The sequence below is a fragment of the Geotrypetes seraphini genome, chromosome 8, assembly GCF_902459505.1.
Source record: "Geotrypetes seraphini chromosome 8, aGeoSer1.1, whole genome shotgun sequence".
In the NCBI taxonomy this organism is placed as follows: Eukaryota; Metazoa; Chordata; class Amphibia; order Gymnophiona; family Dermophiidae; genus Geotrypetes; species Geotrypetes seraphini.
In genome coordinates, this window is record NC_047091.1 from 82,597,794 (window position 1) to 82,623,175 (window position 25,382).

At 43.9% G+C, this 25,382-nt stretch overlaps 1 protein-coding gene across 2 annotated transcripts in view; it reads left to right on the forward strand.

Moving 5' to 3' along the window:
• Window positions 1-25,382, forward strand: part of GANAB (glucosidase II alpha subunit) — a 196,719-nt gene that overhangs the window by 163,017 nt on the left and 8,320 nt on the right. The gene's annotated exons all lie outside the window — the stretch shown is intronic.

Genomic DNA, 25,382 nt, shown 5'->3' on the forward strand with positions numbered 1-25,382 from the left:
ACGTCTTCCCCGGTGCGGTCCCATCATCCAAGCGCCCGAGTGTCTCTTGGGATGAGGATTTTTGCCCAGAGGAGCAAGATGGTATTGATGTGGACCTGGAACTTTGGGGAGATTTACAGGATCCTCTTGGGGAGCCGTATTCCTCCAGCAAGGGGTTTGAGCACATTTTTCAGCGGGAAGAGCTTCATGAGCTAATTCTTCCAGTCTCCTCAGTTTTGCACATTGAGGACACCATGTCGGAGCACTTACGTACGATGGACCCCTTGCTTTAGGGGATCCGCTCTGCTTCCCGCTCTTTTCCTATGCATCAGGATATTCGGGGCATTATGCTCGCACAGTGGCAGGTGCCGGAAGCTCCTTTTCCTTTTGCACGCTCTATGGCCCGCCTGTATCCCATTCCTGAAGGGGATAGGGACACTCTGAAGTCGCCTGTGGTGGACGCGGTGTTCTCAACCATTTCTAAGGGGCATACCATGCCTTTTGAGGGCGGTGTGGCCTTGAAGGACCCTGAGGAGCATAAGTTGGAGTCCTTCCTTAAACAGAGTTTTGATGTGACAGCTCTGGCGGTCCAGGCGGCGATGTGTGGCAGGCTGGTGGCTCGGGTGTGTTTTCGCTGGGCCGAGCATGTGCTTGACAGTAAATCTGAGGATTGGGAATTGCTAAAACGCAAAGTGGCAAAGATTGAATTGTGTGCTTCTCATCTTTCAGATGCTATGTATGACCTCTTGCAAGCTTCTGCCAAGTTGTTGGTTTTTAGTGTGGCAGCACGCCGTACCTCATGGCTTTGCGCTTGGTCGGCGGATAAGTTGACAAAGTTTCCCTTTAAAGGGTCCTTTTTGTTTGGTGAGACTTAGACAAGTTGGTTCAGATCCTAACTGATTCTAAAGTGCCTCGTTTGCCTGATGATCGGCTTAGGCCGCTGACTCGAGGTGGGGCTGCTCTTTGCCGTGATTTCCGCCACTTCCGCCCTGGTCGAGGAGCTGCCTCCTTTCAGTCTCCTGGGCTCTCTAGAGGCAGGTTCTTTTGAAGGGCCTGCCGGGGTGCAGGCAGGGTCCCCTGCCACCTGCCCTGCCCAATGACTCCTTGCCGGTGCCCGTCTTGGTTCCGGTGGGCGACAGGCTGCAAGATTTTTCTTCAAAGTGGGCAGACATCACGTCCAATCCGTGGGTTCTGCAGGTGCTTCAAGACGGCTATGCTCTGGAGTTTGCCCATTCTTTGCCAGATAGTTTCTCACTTCCCCCTCGCAGGTGGAGTGGAAGCAACAGGCCTTTCGCAAGACCATTCAAAGATTGTTGGATCTCCACGCGGTGGTTCCAGTTTCCCCGCAGGAGTGGGGCACAGGTTGGTACTCGATTTACTTTGTGGTGCCCAAGAAAGAAGGGACCTTTTGGCTCCTCCTAGATTTGAAGGGGGTCAACAGGGTTCTTCATGTGCCTTCCTGCCACATGGAAACTCGGCGATCTTTGATTCTGGCGGTTCAGCCGAGGGAGTTTCTGACCAATCTAGATCTGATGGAGGCACATTCCTATTCAGGCCTCCCATCATCGCTTCCTGCGCTTTGCGATCTGGGGGCGACATTATCAGTTCTGTGCACTTCCCTTTGGTCTGGCTACAGCTCCGTGGATGTTCACCAAGGTGATGGTGGTCGTCGCTGTGGCGTTGCAAAAAGAAGGCATTCTAGTTTATCCCTACCTGGACAACTGGTTGATTCATGCAAAGTCATTCCAGGAGAGCACCTGAGTCACGGCTCGGGTGGTGGAGTTTCTGCAGTTGCTGAGATGGGTAGTCATCCTTTCCAAGAGCTGGTTGTCTCCATCTCAGCGCCTGGAGTATCTAGGAGTGCTGTTCGACACCTCCTTGGGGGGAAGGTCTTCCTTCCGGAGTCCCGGGTAAGCAAATTGCACTCTTAGTTTCTCCTGCTTATGGCGTCCCGGTGTCCTCAGGCACAGGATTTCCTCCAAGTCTTGGGGTCGATGGTGGCTTCCCTTTATATGGTGAGGTGGTCTCGGGATCCACACAATGCTCAAACCATACAACCCATATACTGGAAAATACCCGACAATAAATAAAAATCCCTGAAGAAGTCGCGGTCAGCGGCGAAATGGGACCAGTCGGTGTTGTGTACTATCTGTTAACCAACAGTATGAAGTGTGGGCCAGCATAAGCTATCAATTGAGTGGCAACATAAGTAACAAATTCTTTGATGCTTACTAATAGCAGTATTTTGGAATTAAGCACAATGCTGAAGATTGTAGTAATATAACTATGGCATGTTTTTGATACTAAATAAGTATTGATCTCCTGATAACAAATTGATGTTGGCATATAAGTTTTCTTGATAAACAGAAAAACTTTTTAGAATAAAGGAAAATATTTAAAAATTAGTTAGATTTTGAAAAGTTCAGAAAAAATTAGATATAATATGAGTAAATTATTAAATGTAATACGTAAGAGTAGTTAAATTAAAAGAAGGTTTGGTCAATGAAAGATAACCATTACCACTGAAAAATAAGGTGAAAGTTCATGTGATCCCTTAAAGTGGTGTTCTGAGACACATTCCTTCATAGTTAGATATCTACACTAAATTTGCATTGCGTGGATCTTGATTATGAATGGCAAATTATTTTTTTAACTTTTGATTCTGAGGTGGTCTCGGGCCCACATGCATCCTCTTCAGTATGCTCGCCTCAGAGGCACAGTCTGGATCATCCTGTTCTGCTTCTGGGCTTGGCTCGGTGCAGTCTTCATTGTAGCCCCAGACCTCCCATCTTGTATAAGGGGTGAGTCTGGACCAGCCACAGTGGACAGTGCTGCTCATGGATGCTAGTCTTCTCGGTTGAGGAGCTCTGTGTCTAGGTCACTCAGCTCAGAGCACCTGGTCCACAGAGGAGGCTTCTTGGTCGATCAATGTCTTAGAGACCAGAGCTATTCATCTGGAGTTGTTAGCCTTCCAGCCCTTTCTTATAAGAACATAAGAATTGCCGCTGCTGGGTCAGATCAGTGGTCCATCGTGCCCAGCAGTCCGCTCACGCAGCGGCCCTTAGGTCAAAGACCAGTACCCTAACTGATACTAGCCTTACCTGCGTATGTTCTGGCTCAGCAGGAACTTGTCTAACTTTGTCTTGAATCCCTGGAAGGTGTTTTCCCCTATAACTGCCTCCGGAAGAGTGTTCCAGTTTTCTACCACTCTGTGGGTGAAGAAGAGCTTCCTTATGTTTGTACAGAATCTATCCCCTTTTAACTTTAGAGAGTTTCTCTATCTGGGAGAAAGTGAACAACCTGTCTTTATCTACTAAGTCTATTCCCTTCATTATCTTGAATGTTTGATCATATCCCCTCTCAGTCTCCTCTTTTCAAGGGAGAATAGGCCCAGTTTCTCGAATCTCTCACTGTACAGCAACTCCTCCAGCCCCTTAACCATTTTAGTCGCTCTTCTCTGGACCCTTTCGAGTAGCACTGTGTCCTTCTTCATGTACGGCAACCAGTGCTGGACGCAGTATTCCAGGTGAGGGCGTACCATGGCCCGGTCCAACGTCATGATAACCTTCTCCGATCTGTTTGTGATCCCCTTCTTAATCATTCCTAGCATTCTGTTCTCCCTTTTCGCCGCCACCACACATTGCGCGGATGGCTTCATTGACTTGTCGACCAGTATGCTCAAGTCTCTTTCCTGGAGGGTCTCTCCAAGTACCGCACAGGACATCCTGTATTTGTGTATAAGGTTTTTTTACCGACATACTTCACCTTACACTTATACATGTTAAACCTCATTTGCCATGTTGCGGCCCATTTCTCGGGCGTGTTTATGTCACGTTGCAGGTCCTCGCAATCCTCCTGCATCTTCACTACTCTGAATAACTTCGTATTGTCTGCAGATTTAATCACCTCACTCGTCGTACCAATTTCCAGGTCATTTATAAATATGTTGAAGAGCATGGGTCCAAACACCGAACCCTGCGGCACTCCACTCGTGACGCTTTTCCAATCCGAGTATTTACCCCCACTCTCTGTTTCTTATCTGCCAGCCAATTTTTAATCCATGTGACTACATCACCCTCGATTCAATGGCTCGCAATTTTTTGAAGTAGTCGTTCATGTGGAACCTTGTCAAACGCCTTCTGAAAATCCAGATATACAATGTCAACCGGGTCACCCTTGTCTATCTGCCTGTTTACTCCCTCGAAGAAGTGCAGCAAGTCAGTCAGGGTTCTTTTGGACAATGCCACGGCGGTGGCCTATGTCACTCATCAGGGAGCACCAGGAGCACTTTGGTGGCACAGGAGGCGGCTCTGCTCATGGTCTGAGCAGAGTCTCATCTTCAGGACATTTCAGCCTCCCACATAGCCGGAGTGGAGAATGTTCAAGTGGACTTTCTCAGTCGTCACATGCTAGATCCCGGAGAGTGGTGTCTATGCCCTGTGGCCTTTTAGTTGATAGTGTAGTCTTGGGGACAGCCCCTCATGGATCTGATGGCCACAAGTGTCAACGCCTTCTTCAGTCATCGCAAGGACGGTCAGGCCGAGGACCTGGATGCTCTGGTTCAACCATACCCAATGGAGGGGCTGTTGTATGCGTTTCCTTCGTGGCCATTAGTGGGCATAGTTCTCCGCATAGTCGACATCCAGGCCTTATGGTTCTGGTGGCTCCGGATTGGCCCGAGCGACCGTAGTACGCAGATCTATTGTGGCATCTGGTGTCAGATCCTCTGCCTCTATTGGACAACCTTCTGACAGGGTCCCATTCCAGTGGTCAATCCGGGTCTTTTCTGTCTTACGACTTGGCTCTTGAAAGGGATTGACTAGGTAAGAAGGGTTTTCAGATAAATTGATCTCAACTCGCTAAAGTTAGAAGGGAAAAGATTCCGTACAAACGTAAGGAAGTTCTTCTTCACCCATAGAGTGGTAGAAATCTGGAACGCTCTTCTGGAGGCTGTTATAGGGGAAAGCACCCTTCAGGGATTCAAGACAAGGTTGGATAAGTTCGTATTGGAACAGAACATACGCAAGTAAGGCTAGAGTCAAATAGGGCACTGGTCTTTGACCTAAGGGCCGCCGTGTGAGCAGACTGCTGGGCACAATGGACCACTGGTCTGATCCAGCAGCGGCAAATCTTATGTTCTTATGTTAACTCTCTTGGGGTCCCGGAGGCTATCTACCTCTCAGGCTTATGTGAGGGTTTGGCGTCTATTTGAGGAGTGGTGTGCTGCGTGTGGAGTGGTCTCTTTTTACGCTTCCTTGCCTGCCATCCTAGAATTCTTGCAGGATGGCCTGTACAGGGGACTGGCTTGGTCTTCTCTCCGGGTTCAGCTTGCAGTCTTGTCAGCCTTTCGTGGGTTGTTGAAAAGTCAGCATTTGACTGCCATTCCTGATGTGATTCGCTTCTTGCAGGTGGCCATATTGCTCAAGCCTCCCGTGCAGCCTTCTATTCCATCTTGGGATCTGAATCTGGTTCTGTCTGACTGCTTTTTGAATGACCTTACTCTTCAAGCGGTCTTTTTGGTGGCCATTACATCTGCTAGACATGTTTCTGATCTGCAGGCTTTCTCTTGCAGGGCTCCCTTCTTGGAGTTTTCTAGGGAGCGGGTTGTCTTGAGGCCTGTTCCTTCTTTTCTGCCAAAGGTAGTTTTTCCTTTTCATGTCAATCAGGCTGTGGTTCTCCCGGTGTTGGGTAGCCAGGATGGCTCTTCCGAGCAGAGACAGTTGTGCAAGTTGGTTGTCAGTTGGGTCCTTCGCTTTTATGTGAAAAGGACCCAGGAGATCAGGAAATCAGATCATGTATTTATTTTTCTAGCGGGTCCTCGTATGGGGGATGGCACTTCTAAGGCTACTATTGCACGCTGGATTAAGGAGACTATTGCTTCCGCTTATCTTCTGAAGAAAAGTCTTGTTCCAGAGTTTCTCAAGGCTCATTCCACTCGGGGTCAGGCAGCTTCTTGGGCTGAGTCTTCTCTAGTGCCTCCAGTGGCTATTTGCAAGTCTGCAGTTTGGTCTTCTCTGCATTCCTTTGTCAGACACTACGGTGTGGATGTTCAAGCACGTCGGGATGCAGTATTTGGAGAACGTGTTCTGGTGTCGGCCCTTTGGGGTCCCACCCTTAATGGGTTCTGCTTTGTTATGTCCTATTCGTAAGGACTATACCAGTCTACCAGGCGCTACAGAAGAAGAAATTAGGTTCTTGCCTGCTAATTTTCTTTCTGTTAGCCTGTAGACTGGTATAGTCCCCCACACCGTCTGTCTTTGTGTGGTGATTGCGGATTTTTGTTTTGCTCTCGTGGTTTTTCTGCGGGTTTTAGAATTTTTCTAGGGCCAGGGAGAATTAATAACAGCAGCTTTGGCTCAGCTGGCTTAACTGGTGAGCTGTGGGGATATTTTCTATACATGTTCTAACAGTTGTTTACCAGTGTTTGTTGTTTTTACACTCCTGTTCGGAGTGTGTTTTATATTGTTTTCAGTTAAAGTCTTTCCTAGGTTCTGCTTGGCTATTCGGCAGACTGGATTGCAAGAGGAGAAGCTGTCCTGATATACAAGTTTGTTCTCAGTCTCCACCTTCTGGTAGCAGTGAGGTATATAACCCATTCATAAGGACTATACCAGTCTACAGGCTAACAGAAAGAAAATTAGCAGGTAATTTCTGTGGTGTTACAGATTCGGAGCAACGGTGTGTTCGTTTTGCTTTAGACCATTTGAGACTATTTGATACCCAAAAACTCCTAAGACTCCTGATGCAGGCCGGGTGGCCGAAACATGATCATGTCGAGTCGTTGAGTTGCTTTGGATTTATGAGCTAATTTGGATTAATAAAGACCATTGGATTTATCAGATGAGTTGAAAGACACTTTTTTGTGCACCAATCTGATTGGTCATTTCCACTTTGCTCTTGCCTGTTTGATTTTGTGGAATTGCTTCCCCTGTTTTATTGAGCTTACTCCCATATGGCACCGGCACCAACGCACAGGACATGCCAGTGCCTGAAAATCTGCCGTCTTCCTTTTGCTGGGCCTTGAGCATCTGCATATGCTCAAGGCCTTCTAGTCTCACTCTCTCCAAGATGCTCAAGGCCCAGCAAAAGGAAGACAGCAGATCTTCAGGCATCGGCACCAGCATGTCCTGTGCGTTGGTGCCGGTGCCATATGGTGGTAAGCCAACGTGTTTGGGTGGGTGCGAGGGGGATGCCAAATTGCGGCAGGGGGGGGGGCGACGCAAGCGGGGGAGATGCCGGGGGGGGGGTGTTCGTAAATCGAGTCAAGCTCAGTTTCCGAGGCACTGATTTTGCAAATGTTTTGCTCGTCTTGCAAAACACTCGCAAACCAGTGCACTCGTAAACCGAGGTTTGACTGTACTTGATCCCAGCATATCTTAAAAGGCATTTGCAGGGATAACTAAGTAAAAATGTAGCTCCCATTTTTAATACTTCTTCTCACATAGCTAAGAACAGCTTCCTACATTATTGAGTAGTCTTTGTAACATCTGGGTATATCCAAATTAAATTTTTTTTTTTTTTTTTAGACCCATGAAAAAATTCTGAAAGGATTGAAAATAAGCCTTCATAATTGCATTCATGTCTTGTTCAAACCCTAAGGAAATTATCAAAGTTCCGCGGTATTCAATTTCTTCCTGGGAGCTTTCTAGTATACCTGTTATATTATTTAAGTTCATTGATTGGGGATTATCAATTTGATTAAGAGGCAATTTTTCTAAATTCCTAGGCAGGTAATAATTTTTTTTTACTGGTGGCAAAAGTTCAGAGGAGAATTTCATATTCACTCTCAAGTATTTTTTAAAAGTTTCAATTGGTGTAACGAAAGCAAGTTTAGGAAAATTCAATATATGCAAATTAAGGCACCTGTTATAATTCTCCAATTGTTCAATTTCCTCTGTAGAAAAAGTCTATCTTTTACCACTATTTAAGAAATATTTTGCAATGAGGAAATCTCATTTTCAATTTTTTCAAATTTTGTATTAGTTTCTATCTTAATATTTTGAGTTGAAATAGTTAAGTTGTCCAATTTACTCACAACATTCAGGATATCTCCTGCAGATTTTGAAATTGGGTAATCATGACCAATTTGAAGTGAAAAAAAAATATAGAATGAAGATAATCCAGATAACAATTTATAACAAATGCAATGAAATTTGAAAAGTATTCTAGCTTCTATTGGTAACCAGTGCAGTTGTCAGTAATAAGGGCTGACATGTTCCTGTTTTTTCAGCCCAAAGATTAAAGACAGCTGTATTTTGAATTAATCATAGTCTTCCAAGGATTGTTTTGTAGGATTCCAGATAGATTGTATTGCAGTAGTCAAGAATGAACAAGATTAATGCCTATACTAGTAATCTGAAAGAGATAGGGTCAAAATATTGTTTAATGGTTCGCAATTTCCATAGTGTGAAAAAACATTTCTTAACAAGTATATCAGTATGTTCCACCAGGGTTAAATGACAATCTAGTGTGATTCCCAGAACTTTAAGAGAGGGAAGTATTGGATATTCTTATCCTCTTAAGTAAAGAGTTTTATCCATGATTTTATCATTAGGACTAGCAAAAAAAAATCTAATTTTTTCCAGAGCTGACTTAGATTTAAATATGCTATTTTGTAACTTTTCTAGTGTGTCCTCTAGTCTACTCTTTTGAAACATACAACCAACTGGATCATTTATCCATTCCACTCTATTTATTTTATGGATCTCTCTCATGTATCCCCTCAGCCATTAAATGCATTTAAGACTTTATATCTAACATCATCAATTCGTTAAAAAACAAACATACAAACATGCACCTAAACAAGAAAACAATACAGTGGTACCTCGGTTTACGAGTGCACCAGTGTGCGAGTGTTTTGCAAGACGAGCAAAACATTTGCAAAATCGGTGCCTCGGAAACCGAGCATGGCTCGATTTACGAGCAACCCCCTTTCCCCCCCCCGCAATCCGGCACTTCCCCCTGCGATCTGGCACCCCCTCCCCCCCGCCACGATACGACCCCCCCCGACACGATTGGGCCCCCCCCCGCCACGATACGACCCCCCCCCCCCTCCCGCCGCTTCTTACCCTCATCTGGGCACTCTTGAAAATCGGCCTTCTCCTCTGCTGGGCCTTGAGCATCTGAGCATGCTCAAGGCCTGCGAGTTCACGTTCTGAACGTGAACTCGCAGGCCTTGAGCATGCTCAGATGCTCAAGGCCCAGCAGAGGAGAAGGCCGATTTTCAAGAGTGCCCAGATGAGGGTAAGAAGCGGCGGGGGGGCGCCCAATTGTGTTGGGGGGATATCGGATCGTGGCAGGGGGTGCCCAATTGTGGCGGGGGGGGTCAGATCGTGGCGGGGGGTGCCCAATCGTGGCGGGGGGGTGCCTGATCACGGGGGGGGTGCCTGATCGCGGGGGGGGGGCCTTCGAGGGGAGCAATGCCGGTTCTCGGGGGGGGGGAACGCATCAAAGCGAGTTTCCATTATTTCCTATGGGGAAACTCGCTTTGATAAATGAGCATTTTGGATTACGAGCATGCTCCTGGAACGGATTATGCTCGTAATCCAAGGTACCACTGTATATTAAAAAGATATATATTAAATGAAGGCAAAGGAATCCACTAAATTCATTATATAGTCATATTGTTCATAAATCACTTAACTCGAGTTGATCCAAACTTCAGCTTATATAGTCATAATGACCGAGCCAATAAGACGAGTTGGAGTCTTAAGCCATCCAGCAGAAGAAAGGTCACGCAAACATCATAAATACAAGAGTTCATGTGCAAACTGATCCCAAAATCATCAGAGTAGAAAAAGTGCAAGTGCAAAAATCAATTAAGTGATCCAGTAGTGTCCAAAAACATGAAGAAGTGAACAAACAATTCATCCAGTCTTCCACAAAAACCTTCCAATTCCCTCCTCAACATGAGCTGTGTTTCGATGACTTTCTTTATCAAGAGGAAGAATCATACTGGGAAAAGGATAAAACACAAACACACCGACATAACCAAAAATAACCTAACATCAGTGGCGTACCAAGGGGGTGGGGACGGGGGGGAGGTCCGCCCCAGGTGCACGGCCCAAGGGGTGCACAGCTGGCCACTCACCGGGGAAAGGCTGCCGCTGGGGAAAGGCTGCCATTGCCATCAACAGAAAGAAGCCGGCGCCAAGTTCTCCCTCCCTGCTTCTCTTCTCCGCGAGCTGACCAACTCTAGCTGTCCGACGTCAATTCTGACATCGGAGAGGATGTTCTGGGCCAGCCAATCGCTGCCTGGATGGCCCGGAACGTCCTCTCTGACATTAGAATTGACGTCGGGCAGCCAGAGTTGGTCGGCCCGCGGGAAAAGAAGCAAGACAAATTCGGCGCCGGCCTGTTTCCAATGGCCAGTGGCAGCCTTTCCCCGGCGGTGGTGGCAGCAGTATGTTTCCCAATGGCGGTGGCATGGGGGAAGGCAGGGAGAAAGAAAGAAAGAAATGGGGGGGACAGGGATACAGAAAGAAAGAACAGGGGCATGGTGAAAGAAAGAAAAAAATGGGGCATGGGGAGAGAGAGAGAAAGACAGACATACAGAAAGAAAGGGGGCATGGAGAGAGAAAGAAAGAAGGGGGCAGGGTGAAAGAAATAAAGAAATGGGGCACGGAGAGAGAGAGAAAGACAGACATACAGAAAGAAAGGGGGCATGGAGAGAGAAAGAAAGAAGGTGACAGGATGAAACAGAAAAGTTGGGGGAGGGAATGAGGTCTAGAGGAGAGGAAGCGTACAGGAGGCTGAAAGAAGGGAAGAGATATTGGATGCACAGTCAGAAGAATAAAGTGCAACCAGAGACTGATGAAATTACCAAACAAAGGTAGGAAAAATGATTTTATTTTCAATTTAGTGATCAAAATGTGTCCGTTTTGAGAATTTATATATGCTGTCTACATTTTGCACTCTGGGCCCCTTTTACTAAACTTCAATAGCAGTTTTTAGCGCAGGGAGCCTATGAGCGTCGAGAGCAGCGTGGGGCATTTAGTGCAGCTCCCTGCACTAAAAAACGCTATCGCGGTTTAGTAAAAAGGGAGGGGGTATATTTGTCTATTTTTGTATAGTTGTTACTGAGGTGACATTGCATAAAGTCATCTGCCTTGACCTCTTTGAAAACCCGCGGAATATAAATGATGATTAACATTTTCTCTGCGTACAGTGTGTTTTGTGTTTTTAAAATTTTATTGTTGGTAGATCGTTTTGACTTGGCCACAAAGGTAAGGGGGAGGGGAGCTGCTGAAAGACATCTAGTAATCCTTGCAGGCTTGACTGTACAGGGAATTATTTTTGTAAAATCATGCTTTGTTATGCGACTGGCATTATTTAGACTTTAATTTCTATGAATGAATAGAATGAAAATGATATAAAATTACTTGCTTGTTTTTATATGCGTGCGCTGAAGGAAAGTGGAGAGAGAGTGGGCTGAGGACGCTGAAGGGAAATGAAGAAGAGAGAGTGGGGAAAAGACGCTGATTTATAAATTGACAATTGTACAGAATATTGTTTCTTTTTATACTTTAATATAATAAGTTTAATATAAAACAATTCAAGGCTTGTGTGGATGGAATCAGGTGGTTTCTGGGGATGAGGACCGAGCTTACGGGGTTTAGTCCAATAAAATGGTATTTTCTTATTTCTCATTATTTGTTTTATTTTTATTTGTTAATTTGTAAAGTGGTGATTGTTATGTATCAGTTTTTTCAAATTTACATCTACTGTCTTTATATTTTGCACATTATTAGAGGACATGTGGTGTTGTGGTTTTGTGGTGTTGTGGTGTTGCATTGTATGCAGAGTCTGGTTTCTTGGCAGTTCAGTTTAATTTTTGTCTACATATTTCTATTTTTAGTTTGTGATTATTCCATATTGGGTGAGGGTGTATCTGTCTGTGTATGAAAGGGACATGGCTTTCTGATAGCATCGACTGTACAGGATCAATTAACTGTGCAGGATCTGGTTTGTTTAGTTTTACAATGTATGTGTTGGTGTTCTATAAGATGCTGCCTTTTCCTAGGTACACTCTTGTTGTGCGATATGTAGATTTCGCAATCCTACACGGTATCCTCCCTCCCTTTATCCCTCTTTCTTGGAATTCCTCAAACCCTAATACCACCAGGCCCTCCCACAAATTAAAACTATCCTTCCCCTCGCTAAAAGGCATTTCCCACACAGGAAAGCTAGGGACCTCCCTCCCCTTCAAAATCACTGAGCTCTGGAACAACTTTACCTCCCCTCTTCGGAACTTGAGCTCTCTCCAAGTTTCCCGCGAACATCTGAAAACCTGGCTTTTCTCAAAAATGTAAGCCTTTCTCCAACTTTGGTATCAAAACTCTTATATCTGGCATCCCAAGTCCTCTAAATATTCTTCTCACTTTTACCTCTAACCCTTTGTTGTAGTTCCTTCCTATTTCATCTACTGTAAACCCTGCCGAGCTCTACGAACGTGGAGATGATGCGGTATATAAACCTAAGGATTAAATTAGATTAGATGGGGGGGGGTCAAAAAATGATGGGACCTGGGTGTCACATATGCTAGGTACGCCACTGCCTAACATATCACCTTCTATAAAAGAAACAAAATAAACATGAATGAAAGCAATCATACTGGGCGAGAAATAGAAGCTGACTTAACCAGGAGCAAAGCTTGCAGCCACCACACAAACATCATGACAATAGAGAAACAACGTGATGACAAAAGCAATAGCTGAATTAACTTAAAAATAAAATCACAAACAACTATTGAACAAACCGAAAAAGCCAAAAAACTGGCTTTGGATATAAATATTAATGTAACACCAGCCACTCAATCTCTCTATTTAAACCATTTGGTATCACAGTATGCCATACAAAAATCAAACATTGCTCCTGGTAAGTAAGTAGCCGAGAAATATCCCCCCCCAAGTGGTAGTGGCAAACTGTTTAAAAACACAGAACTGCAAATTGGATAATGAATGGTGAAATTGAACCCAGTGGTCCACCAACTGGGCATCACTTTTCTGTGTTCTAATACAGCTAAGATGTTCAGCAATACAGAGTTTAATGGCTCTCTTAGTTTGACCGACATAAAGCTTGTGGCACGGACAAAACATTCCATAAACTACCTGGGTAGAATTACAATCAGTTTTTTTATGTAATTTAAACTGAATATCCACATTGGGAATAAATACACAATCAGTGCTCTTTGAATATTGACAATACCTACATTTTCCACAAGGGGTATGACTCATCTCATCATTGGCAATTGGAAAGGACGAATGATATTTCAGACATTCCCCTAGATTTTTACTATGTTTAAAAGCAAACCTCGGCTTATTTCTAAACTCCGAGTGAAAGTCTAAAAAATGCCAATGTTGTCCAATAATATTCTGTACATGAGTGGACAAAGGAGAAAAAGGAAGCATGCAAGTAATCCTGTGATCAGTTATGTCACTGGGGGGCTTAGGAAGAAATAGCCATTGGCGTAAAGCATAGGTCGCATGTTTAGCCGCTCGTCTTATCACTCGGGTAGGATATCCACGTTGCCTAAATCTTCGGGACATATGATGACTTTGGATTTTAAAATCCCTGTCAGAGGAACACAGACGTTTCAGTCTCAACATCTGACCCATAGGAATACTATTGCGCAAAAGTTTTGGATGGTAACTACGGTAATGAGAAAGGGATTCTTTATTCTCTGGAAACTCAGATCCATTAAAGCTTACTTCGATACATCGGCATTCAGAACCCTAGTCTAATCCCTTGTACTAAGTCTACTTGACTACTGTAACATCGCTTATTTAGCAATTTCCCAAAAGAATATGCAACGTTTACAATTGATGCAAAATGCAGCAGTCAGACTGATCTTTGGGCTGAGGAAGTTTGACCACGTGACACCCTACTACCGGCAGCTGCATTGGCTGCCAATGGCAGCGCGCGTAAAGTTTAAATTTGCCTGCTTCTGCTTTAAAGCATTACACGGACTTGCCCCTAAATACATAACTGACTTTTTCTTCTTCTCAGCCAACAGACACAAGAGAAGCTCACATTCCAATTTCGTTTCTCCCCCAGTTCGAGGTTGTAAACTGAAAAAACACCATGAACACCTTCTCTCACACCAAGCAGCATCATGGGGTAAAAAAACCTAGAACAATTGCTTTCGCCCACTACTTATGGGGAATTTAGGAAACGTCTAAAAACACACTTGTTCCTAAAGCATCTAGACAACTGATCCTCTCCTCTCTCCCCTCTATAGCGATTAACTTGTCCTTTTGATCACTCTCTCCTCAACAATGAATTTCCTGTCCTATTAATTCTCTTTAGAAACATAGAAAGATGACGGCAGATAAGGGCTTCAGCTCATCAAGTCTGCCCACACTATTGACCCTCCCTATTAAGTCTAATGACCCCCTTAAGTATAAGGGAACTAGACTTCTAGCAAACAACATCAAGAGAGGAATAAAACAGGCTTTAAACTAACAAGAACGGGAAAGCCGACAGTCGACCAAGCATCGATGATTCGGAAAAAGGTATCTTGTGAAGATACTAAGGAGATAAAAGGCTGGGATGAGACAAGGGACAAATTACAGGAGTCGACAAACAAAGGAGAGGAGATTAGAAAGATCACAACCAAAGAGAAGAATCTAATGACCAAAACACAGGGAAAGGAAATGAAGGCAACAAAAATCCAGGAGCTAAATTGCATATATACTAATGCAAGGAGCCTAAGAAACAAAATGGGAGAATTAGAAGCCATGGCTATTGCAGAGAACATAGACATCATTGGAATCTCCGAAACATGGTGGAATGAGGAAAGCAGATGGGATACAGCACTGCCGGGGTACAAACTCTATCGCTGAGACAGATTAGGACAGAAAGGCGGAGGAATAGCACTATACATAAAAGAAAACATACAATCGACAAGAATGGACATAGCAGAGACGGCCAACAAGCTAGAATCGCTATGGGTTAAAATACCAGGAAGGAAAGGGCCTGAAATAAAGATAGGTCTATACTATCGTCCACCCGGGCAAACCAGAGAAATCGATGAAGAAATGGAAGCCGAGATGAAGCGAGAATGTAAAAGTGGTAACACAGTTATTATGGGAGACTTCAACTACCCTGGGATAGACTGGAGTCTTGGAAGCTCAAGATGCGCCAGGGAGGCAGACTTTCTGGAGGCTGTACAAGATTGCTTCATGGAGCAGCTTGTTAGAGAACCGACGAGAGGAAATGCCACTCTGGATCTAATCCTAAATGGGCTAAGGGGACCTGCAAAGGAAGTGGAAGTGGTGGGACCGTTGGGAAACAGCGATCATAATATGATCAAGTTCAAGGTGGAAATAGGAATACTGAAAGGAAAGAGAACCATAGCGACAACTTTTAACTTCAAGAAGGGAAACTACGAAGCAATGAGAAGAATGGTAAAGAAGAAACTTAGGAACACTTCCAAAAAATGGCATACGGTAGAACATGCCTGGTCCTTTTTCAAGAATACAGTGAGCGAGGCGCAAAATCTGTATATCCCCAAATTCAGAAAAGGGTGCAACAAGAGTCGAACAAAAGACCCGGCGTGGATAACTAAAATAGTGAAGGAAGCGATAGGCAATAAGAAAAACTCATTCAGAAAATGGAAGAAGGACAAATCTGAGGGAAACTGGAAAGAACACAGAAAGTATCAAAAGGAATGTCATCGTGTGGTTCGAAAAGCCAAAAAAGAGTATGAAGAGAGGCTAGCCAGGGAAGCACGAAATTTCAAGCCGTTCTTTAGATATATTAAAGGGAAACAGCCGGCTAGGGAAGAGGTGGGACCACTGGACGACGGAGACCTGAAGGGAGCGGTGAAGGAAGAGAAAGAGGTCGCAGAAAGACTTAACATGTTCTTTTCATCGGTATTTACAAGCGAAGACACAACCAACATACCGGAACCTGAACAAATCTTTAAGGGAAATCAAGCACAAAAGTTAACATCCATGGAAGTGAGCCTTGATGAGGTGCGCAGGCAGATAGAAAAACTAAAAACTGACAAATCGCCGGGTCCGGATGGAATCCATCCAAAGGTTCTGAAGGAACTAAAGGAGGAAATAGCAGAACTACTGCAGCAAATTTGCAACCTATCTCTGAAAACAGGTGTGATTCCGGAGGATTGGAAGATAGCCAACGTAACGCCCATCTTTAAAAAGGGATCAAGAGGGGACCCGGGAAACTACAGACCGGTGAGTCTGACCTCAGTTCCGGGGAAAATGGCGGAAGCACTGATAAAAGAAAACATCGATGAACATTTTGAAAGAAACGAACTTCTGAAAACCAGCCAACATGGTTTCTGCAGGGGAAGATCGTGCCTGACTAACTTACTGCACTTCTTCGAAGGAATTAACAAACAAATGGACAGAGGAGACCCCATAGACATCATATACCTAGATTTCCAGAAAGCCTTTGACAAGGTGCCTCATGAACGTCTACTCCGGAAACTGAAGAACCATGGGGTGGACGGAGATGTGCATAGATGGATCAGAAACTGGTTAGAAGGTAGGAAACAGAGGGTAGGGGTGAAGGGCCACTACTCAGACTGGAGAAAGGTCACGAGGTGTTCCGCAGGGCTCGGTGCTCGGGCCACTGCTTTTTAACATATTCATAAATGATCTAGAAACAGGGACGAAGTGTGAGATAATAAAATTTGCGGACGATACCAAACTATTCAGTAGAGCTCGGACAAAGGAGGACTGCGAAGAATTGCAAAGAGACTTGGACAAACTAGGGGAATGGGCAGAGAGATGGCAGATGAAATTCAATGTTGGGAAGTGTAAAGTATTGCATGTGGGAAGCAAAAACTCGAGGTATAATTATGCGATGGGAGGGAAGTTTTTGAATGAGAGTGCCCAAGAAAGGGACTTGGGGGTGATGGTAGACATGACAATGAAGCCGACAGCACAGTGCGCAGCTGCCGCTAAGAGAGCAAATAGAATGCTAGGTATAATCAAGAAAGGTATTACAACCAGAACGAAAGAAGTTATCCTGCCGCTGTATCGGGCAATGGTGCGCCCACATCTTGAGTACTGCGTCCAGTATTGGTCACCGTACCTTAAGAAGGATATGGCATTGCTCGAGAGAGTTCAGAGGAGAGCAACACGACTGATTAAGGGGATGGAAAGCCTTTCATATGCTGAGAGATTGGAAAAACTGGGACTCTTTTCCCTAGAAAAGAGAAGATTAAGAGGGGATATGATAGAGACTTACAAGATCATGAAGGGCATAGAGAGAGTAGAGAGGGACAGATTCTTCAAACTTTCAGAGAATAAAAAAACAAGAGGGCATTCGGAAAAGTTGAAAGGAGGCAAATTCAAAACTAATGCTAGGAAATTCTTCTTTACACAACGGGTGGTGGACACCTGGAATACAATTCCAGAGGAAGTTATAGGGCAGAGTACAGTACTGGGGTTTAAGAAAGGTTTGGACAAATTCCTGCTGGAAAAGGGGATAGAGGGGTATAGATAGAAATTTACTGCACAGGTCCTGAACCTGTTGGGCCGCCGCGTGAGCGGACTGCTGGGCGCGATGGACCTCGGGTCTGACCCAGCGGAGGCATTTCTTATGTTCTTAATTATACTGCCACTCTACTGACCCGCTCTTTCAAGTCTATACCCTAGTGACCCTATCCCTTGGCATGACCCTCGTAGGGATCCCACATAGGTATCCCATTTATTCTTGAAGTCTGAGATGCTGCGTGCCTCGATCACCTGCACTGGAAGCTTGTTCCAATGCTCAATCACTCTCTCCGTGAAGAAGTACTTCCTGGCGTCTCCACGAAACTTCCCTCCCCTGAGCTTGAGCGGATGACCCCTTGTGGTCGAGGGTCCCTTCAGAAGAAAAATATCATCTTCCACCTCGACCCGTCCCGTGATGTACTTAAAAGTCTCAATCATGTCTCCCCTCTCCCTACGCTCTTCGAGAGTGTAGAGCTGCAATTTGCTCAGTCTTTCTTCATACGGGAGACCATTTAGCCCCGAGACCATCCTGGTGGCCATCCGCTGAACCGATTCAACTCTGAGCACATCTTTACGGTAATGTGGCCTCCAAAATTGCACACAGTATTCCAGATGAGGTCTCACCATGGCTCTGTACAATGGCATCATGACTTCAGGCTTCCTGTTGACGAAGCTTCTCTTGATACAACCTATCATCTGCCGTGCTTTAGATGAAGCCTTCTCCACTTGAGTGGCTGCTTTCATGTCAGCACTGATGATTACTCCTAAGTCTCGTTCTGCCGTAGTCCTGGTTAAAGTTTCTCCATTCAGGGTGTAAGTTCTGCAAGGATTTCCATTACCGAGATGCATGACCTTACATTTCTTGGCGTTGAAGCCCAGCTGCCAGATCGAGGACCAACTTTCTAAAGTACGCAGGTCTTGCTCCATAGCATCCTGTAGATTATAGCCATTTACTATATTGCATAGTTTGGCGTCATCAGCGAATAACGTTACCTTGCCTTGAAGCCCTTGAGTCAGATCCCCAATTAATATGTTGAAGAGGAGTGGGCCCAGGACTGAACCCTGTGGCACTCCGCTAGTCACCCCCGACATTTTAGAGAGGGTTCCGTTAACCACCACCCTCTGAAGTCTGCCACTAAGCCAATCTTTAACCCATGCAGTTAGAGTCTCTCCTAATCCCATCGATTTCATCTTGTTCAGCAGCCTGCGGTGAGGGACGCTGTCAAACGCTTTGCTGAAGTCCAGGTACACGACGTCCAAGGACTCTCCTGAGTCCAGTCTTCTTGTTACCCAGTCAAAGAAGCTGATAAGATTGGACTGGCATGACCTACCCTTGGTGAATCCATGTTGACTGAGATCCCGGAGATTTCCCTCGTTCAGGATCGTATCTAATTTATACTTAATTAGTGTTTCCATGAGTTTACACACTATTGAGGTGAGGCTTACCGGTCTATAGTTCGCAGCCTCAGCCTTACAACCCTTTTTATGTAGAGGAACGACATTGGCCGTCTTCCAGTCCAACGGAACTTTCCCCGTACTTAGTGAGAGATTGAAGAGCACTGCCATCGGTTCCGCCAGAACATCTCTCAATTCTCTGAGCACTCTTGGGTGTAAATTGTCCGGTCCCATGGCCTTGTTTACCTTTAACCTTGCCAGTTCGTTGTAGACATCCCCAGGTGTGAACTCAAAATTCTGAAACGGGTCATCCACGTCTTGTTTTACCTTCAACTGTGGTCCGTGTCCCGGTGCTTCGCAAGTGAAGACTGAGCAGAAATATTAATTTAGTAGTTCTGCTTTTTCTGAATCCGCCACCGTGTAGTTTCCGTCCGGTTGTCTAAGGCGTACTATACCGTCTGTGTTCCTTTTCCTATCACTGATATACCTAAAGAAGGATTTGTCCCCTTTTTTAATGTTTTTTTGCCAGAGTTTCTTCCACACGAAGTTTGGCCTCCCTAACTGCTGTTTTGACCGCTGCAGATCTGGTCTTATATTCTACTCTAGTTTCTCTTCTCTGCGTACGTTTGTAGGAAAGAAATGCTTTTTTTTTCTCCTTAATGAGAAACATAGAAACATAGAAAAAGCGGCAGAAAAGGGCTATAGCACACCAAGTCTGCCCATTCCAAGTATCCCCCCCCTGAATTTACTCCCTTAAAGATCCCACGTGAGTATCCCATTTTTTCTTAAAATCCGTTACGCTGCTGGCCTTTATCACCTGGGGTGGGAGTCTGTTCCAATGATCCACCACTCTTTCGGTGAAGAAGTACTTCCTGGGATCGCCATGAAACTTCCCTCCCCTGATTTTCAGCGGATGCCCTCTGGTGGTTGAGGGTCCCATGAGCCAGAAGATATCATCTTCTTACTTGATGCGTCCCGTGATATACTTATACGTTTCAATCATATCTTCCCGTTCTCTTCTTTCTCAAGTGAGTACAGCCGCAACTTCTTTAGTCTTTCTTCATACGTGAGATCCTTGAGCCCCATGACCATCCTGGTGGCCGTTTGCTGAACCGACTCGATCCTCAGCACGTCCTTTCGGTAGTGTGGGCTCCAAAACTGAACACAGTACTCCAAGTGAGGCCTCACCATGGCTCTATACAACGGCATCATAACCTCAGGTCTCCTGCTGACGAAACCTCTACGGATACACCCCATCATTTGTCTTGCCCTGGAGGAAGCCTTCTCCACTTGATTGGCAACCTTCATATCATCGCTAATGATTACTCCTAGATCGCGTTCCGCCGTAGTTCTAACCAAGGTCTCACCATTTAGTGCATAAGTTCTCCGTGGGTTTCTCCTGCCCAAGTGCATTATCTTGCATTTTTTAGCATTGAAGCCTAGCTGCCAAGTTTTTGACCATTGTTCCAGCAGCAGTAGGTCGTGTGTCATATTATCAGGTGATAAGCCACTGCCTACTATGTTACAAAGTTTGGCATCGTCGGCGAACAGTGATACCCTTCCTCTAAGTCCTTTCGTCATATCTCTTATGAATAAATTGAATAGAATCGGACCCAGGACCGATCCCTGCGGCACTCCACTGATCACGTCCGATGCTTTGGATGGGGTACCGTTTACCACCACCTTCTGAAGTCTACCGCTCAGCCAATCCCCAACCCATGTAGTTAGAATGTCTCCTAATCCCATCGATTTCAGCTTGTTCAGTAATCTTCGATGAGGGACGCTATCAAATGCTTTACTGAAGTCCAAGTATACCACGTCCAGTGACTCTCCGGCGTCCAGTTGTTTGGTAACCCAGTCAAAAAAGCTAATCAGATTAGATTGGCAGGATCTACCCCGGGTGAACCCGTGTTGGTGTGGATCACGCAGTTTTTCTTTGTCTAGGATTGTGTCGATATTCTGTTTGATCAGTGTTTCCATGAGTTTACACACTATAGACGTGAGACTCACTGGTCTGTAGTTTGCTGTCTCTGTCCTGCAGCCCTTTTTGTGGAGTGGGATTACGTTGGCTGTTTTCCAGTCTAAGGGGACCATTCCTGTGCTTAGGGAAAGATTGAAAAGAACAGATAATGGTTCTGCCAGGACTTCCCTTAACTCCCTGAGCATTCTGGGGTGTAGGTTATGGCTTTGTTTACTTTGAGTCTTGAAAATTCGCCGTAGACACTACTGGGCGTAAATTCGAAATCTTGAAACGGGTCTATTCAGTTATCTCCCGTCTGCAGCTGTGGACCAGCTCCCGGCGCTTCGCGGGTGAACATTGAACAGAAGTATTGGTTTAATAATTCTGCCTTCACAGAGTCTGATTCTGCAAAGTTACCGTCCGATTGCTTCAGGCGTACTATCCCATCTTTGTTTCTTTTCCTGTCACTAATATAGCTGAAGAAAGATTTATCCCCTTTCTTAATTTTCCGTGCTAGCTCTTCCTCCATTCGGAGTTTGGCCTCTCTGACTGCTGTTTTGACAGCTTTGGATATGTATAGATAGATCTTTCGCCCCCTCTCTGCCTAAATGTTTGCAGGCGATAAAAGCGTCTCTTTTCTGTTTAACTAGGTCTGAAATTTCTTTACTGAACCATTGGGGTCTTTTGTTTCTCCTGTGTTTACTTACTGTCTTTATGTATCGGTCTGTTGCAACGTGTAGTATGGACTTCAGAGACGACCACATATCCTCTACATTGTCAGTTTTTGCTTGTTTATGTAGCTCTTGATGGACGAAATCTCCCATGCGGTTGAAGTCTGTGCCTCTAAAGTTGAGAACCATCGTTGCTGTGTTTGTTTATGGGAAACCTTTCTTGAGGTTGAGCCAAACCATATTATGGTCGCTGGAGGCCAGTGTGTCTCCTACTGAGACTTCCGTGACGCTATCTCCGTTGGTGAGAATCAGGTCTAGTAACGCCTGGTCCCTGGTGGGTTCCAATACCAATTGCTTGAGACGTGCACCCTTTATGGAGTTTAATATTCTTCTGGTGCTACTCGTAGTCGCGGAGAGTGTGTTCCAATCTGCATCTGGCATGTTGAAGTCTCCTAGTATTACTGAGTCCCTAGCACAGTGTGATGTTCTCTATGTCCTCAATTAATTCCATGTCTTTGTCCTCCTGTTGTCTTGGAGGTCTATATATGACACCAAGGTATAGGCATTTTTCATTCCCTCTGGCCAGGTTCACCCAGAGGGATTCCCCAGTGTATCTAACATCTGTGATTCTGGTGGTTTTGATGCTTTCCTTAGTGTATAGCGCTACTCCTTCTCCCAATTTACCCACTCGGTCGCAACGAAGTAGGTTGTACCCTGGTATAACCATATCCCACCCATGCGATTCCGTGAACCAGGTTTCGGATATTGCTATCACGTCAAGATCGGCGTTTGTTATCTCAGTCTCTAATTCTAGAATTTTATTGCCCAAACTGTGTGCATTAACATACATGGCCCTCCATATCTGTGAAGAGTTTACTTTATGAGTTAATGTGGCTCCTAAATTATCAGTGATATTTCTCCCTGAATTATTGTGGATATCATTGGTACTTACCTTAGACTTGGTAGTGCGACTTGCCTCCTCAGTCGCACTTGGTAGTGCGACTGGTGGTTTCTTACTGCTCTGGAATATAAGTATGTACCCTCCCCCAACTTACCTAGTTTAAAGCCCTATGGAGTAGGCGGGCCAATCGATGTCCAAATACGTTTCTACCTCTTCTGGTTAGGTGGAGTCCGTCTGGTCCTTGTAGTCCCTGGAGCGTCTCGCCGTGGTTTAGGAATCCAAAGTTCATTTCTATGCACCATTCTCGGAGCCATTCGTTAGTCCGTTGAATACGCTCTTCTCTAGCTCTGCCTTTGTTTCTTACTGGAAGGATTGACGAGATCTCTTCAGTGAACCATTGGGGTTTGTTGTTTCTTTGCCGTTTATCTACTGATTTTATGTAGCGATTAGTTGCTTCATGTATGGATGATTTCAGGTACGACCACATAGTTTCCACATTGCCAGTCTCTGCTTGGTCCTGCAGCGTCTGATGAACGAAATCTCCCATGCGTGCGAAGTCAGTGCCCCGGAATTTGAGCACCTTTGTTTTTGTAATTGATTTAGGGGATCCTTTCCCAAGGTTGAACCTCCCCTCTTAAAGTCAATTCAATTTGTTACCTTTGCTTAATCTTCTGTAAACCGCATAGAACTTCACGGTATTGCGGTATATAAGCTGTTATTATTATTATTATTAATGAAGTGCTGTGTTGGTATCGATAGGTTTCCGAAAAATTGAAGTATCAAATTGCCCATCACAATAATGTAACTGTATGTCCAAAAAGTTAATGGAAATAGGATGATAGGTAATAGTAAACTGGGTATTTTGATCACATTGGTTGAGATATACCAAAAATCTGTCTAATTCAGCTTAGAGTTAATTTTATCCATGGCTGATTTTGTCATTAACAAAAATTATTTCAAGTTTAATGAGTTGTTTTACATTCAGAAGAAGGGTGTTGCCATGAGTGCCACTGTGGCCCCTTCTATTGCCTGTCTTTTTATGGCCATTTTTGAAGTCATTTGTTTATTTATCTATATTTTTTTTCTTATGTGCTTTATTGGAAGAGGTATATAAATGATATTTTTATAATTTGGTGGGGATCTCAGGCTGAAATAGACAGCTTTTTGGTATATCTCAACCAATGTAATCAAAATATCCAGTTTACTATGATCTATCATCCTACTTCCTCGTGTTGAGGAGGAGGGTATTGGAAGGTTTTTGTGGAAGACTGGATGAATTGTTTGTTCACTTCTTCATGTTTTGAACACTGCTGGATCATTTCATTGGATTTTTGCACTTGTACTTTATCTACTCTGATGATTTTGGGATCAGTTTACACATGAACTCTTGTATTTATGATCTTTGCGTGACTTTTCTTCTGCTGGATGGCTTAGGACTCCAACTCGTCTTCTTGGCTCGGTTATTATGGCTATATAAGCTGAAGTTTGGATCAACTCGAGTTAAGTGATTTATGAACAATATGACCATATAATGAATTTAGTGAATTCCTTTGCCTTCATTTAATATATATCTTTTTAATATATTGTTTTCTTGTTTAGGTGCATGTTTGTATGTTTGTTTTTTAACGAATTGATGATGTTAGAAATAAAGTCTTAAATGCATTTATATTATATATATCATGAATTGATAGTGGTTTATTTTTATCACATTGACATAATATTTGAATGAATCTAGATTGTGATTTCAAAGAGTGGATTCCCACTTCTTCTTAGCCATATATTGAGTATCCAGCTTCCTAGAATTTACAAAGATAATAATATTTTTCATTCAACTTGGATTACGTTAAAATTTATAGATTGTTTAATTCCTGTTCCAATGCAACAAACAAAAAGTCAATCCCTATGGTTGAACTCCAAGGTAAAAATCGGTGATTCTAAAATCTTATGGAAACATTGGTTGATGGCAGGCATTCAAACTTTAAATGATGTAATTTTGAATGGAAGAATGGTTTCTTTATTGGAGTTATAACAATCATTTGAAATTTCAAAATCTCAAGGTTATAAATGGTTGCAGTTGAAACAGGCCATTCAGAAGGGGTTCCCTTAATGGCGTAATTTAAATTGTCAGCATAGTTTGCCAGGCCTATGTTTCCAGGTAAATTTTCAAGGACATCAGGCCGCTAAGTGGTACAAATTATTATCTGAATATTTGGAGAAAAAGCCTAAAATAAGCTTAAGAGACATTTGGAGTATGAAACAAAGCAGAATATTTCTGCTACGCAATGGTCATGGAGTTGGATTTGGAAAATAATATGTACAGCATCAGCATCTATGAGACAAACTTGGTTTATATGGAATATTTTGGACTCCTGTTCATTTGCAAAAATTGGATAACACGAAATCTAATAGATGCTGGCACTGTCAACTTGAAGTAGGGACATTGGATCAACTTTTATTTTATTGCCCGTTGATACTCAACTTCTGGAAGTCAATTTAGGGCAAAATTCATTTGGTATTAGGTGTCTCAATTCCATTGTCGCATGATGTGATTTTATTTGGGACATTGTTAAAACTTAATAGTCCAATTGACAAATATAAAAATAGACTTATTATTATGACTGGGGTGGCCATGCAATTAATAACTAAGAATTGGGATAGGTTGAATTTTTCTTTTTGGTGGGAAACACTTTGTTTATATTATAGATATGAAAAGATGCTAGCGGAACAATCTGGGAATAGTAAGATTTTTAAAGTTATTTGGAGTCCATTGGAGTCATTTGTTAAACAACAAAATGATTAAAAACTTTAGTTAATAGATACACACATCCAGGTAGGGAGGGGAGAGATGGGGGAGGGGCTGGGTAATTTGTTTCAGTTAATTTGCAAGTATGTAAATGCTGCTCTTTGGTATTTTTGAATGTATAATTGTTCCACTTTGTGTAAGCTGAAAAAAATCAATAAAGATTTTTAAAAAGAAAACAGATAAATGGGGGTAGGGCAGGGCCTGG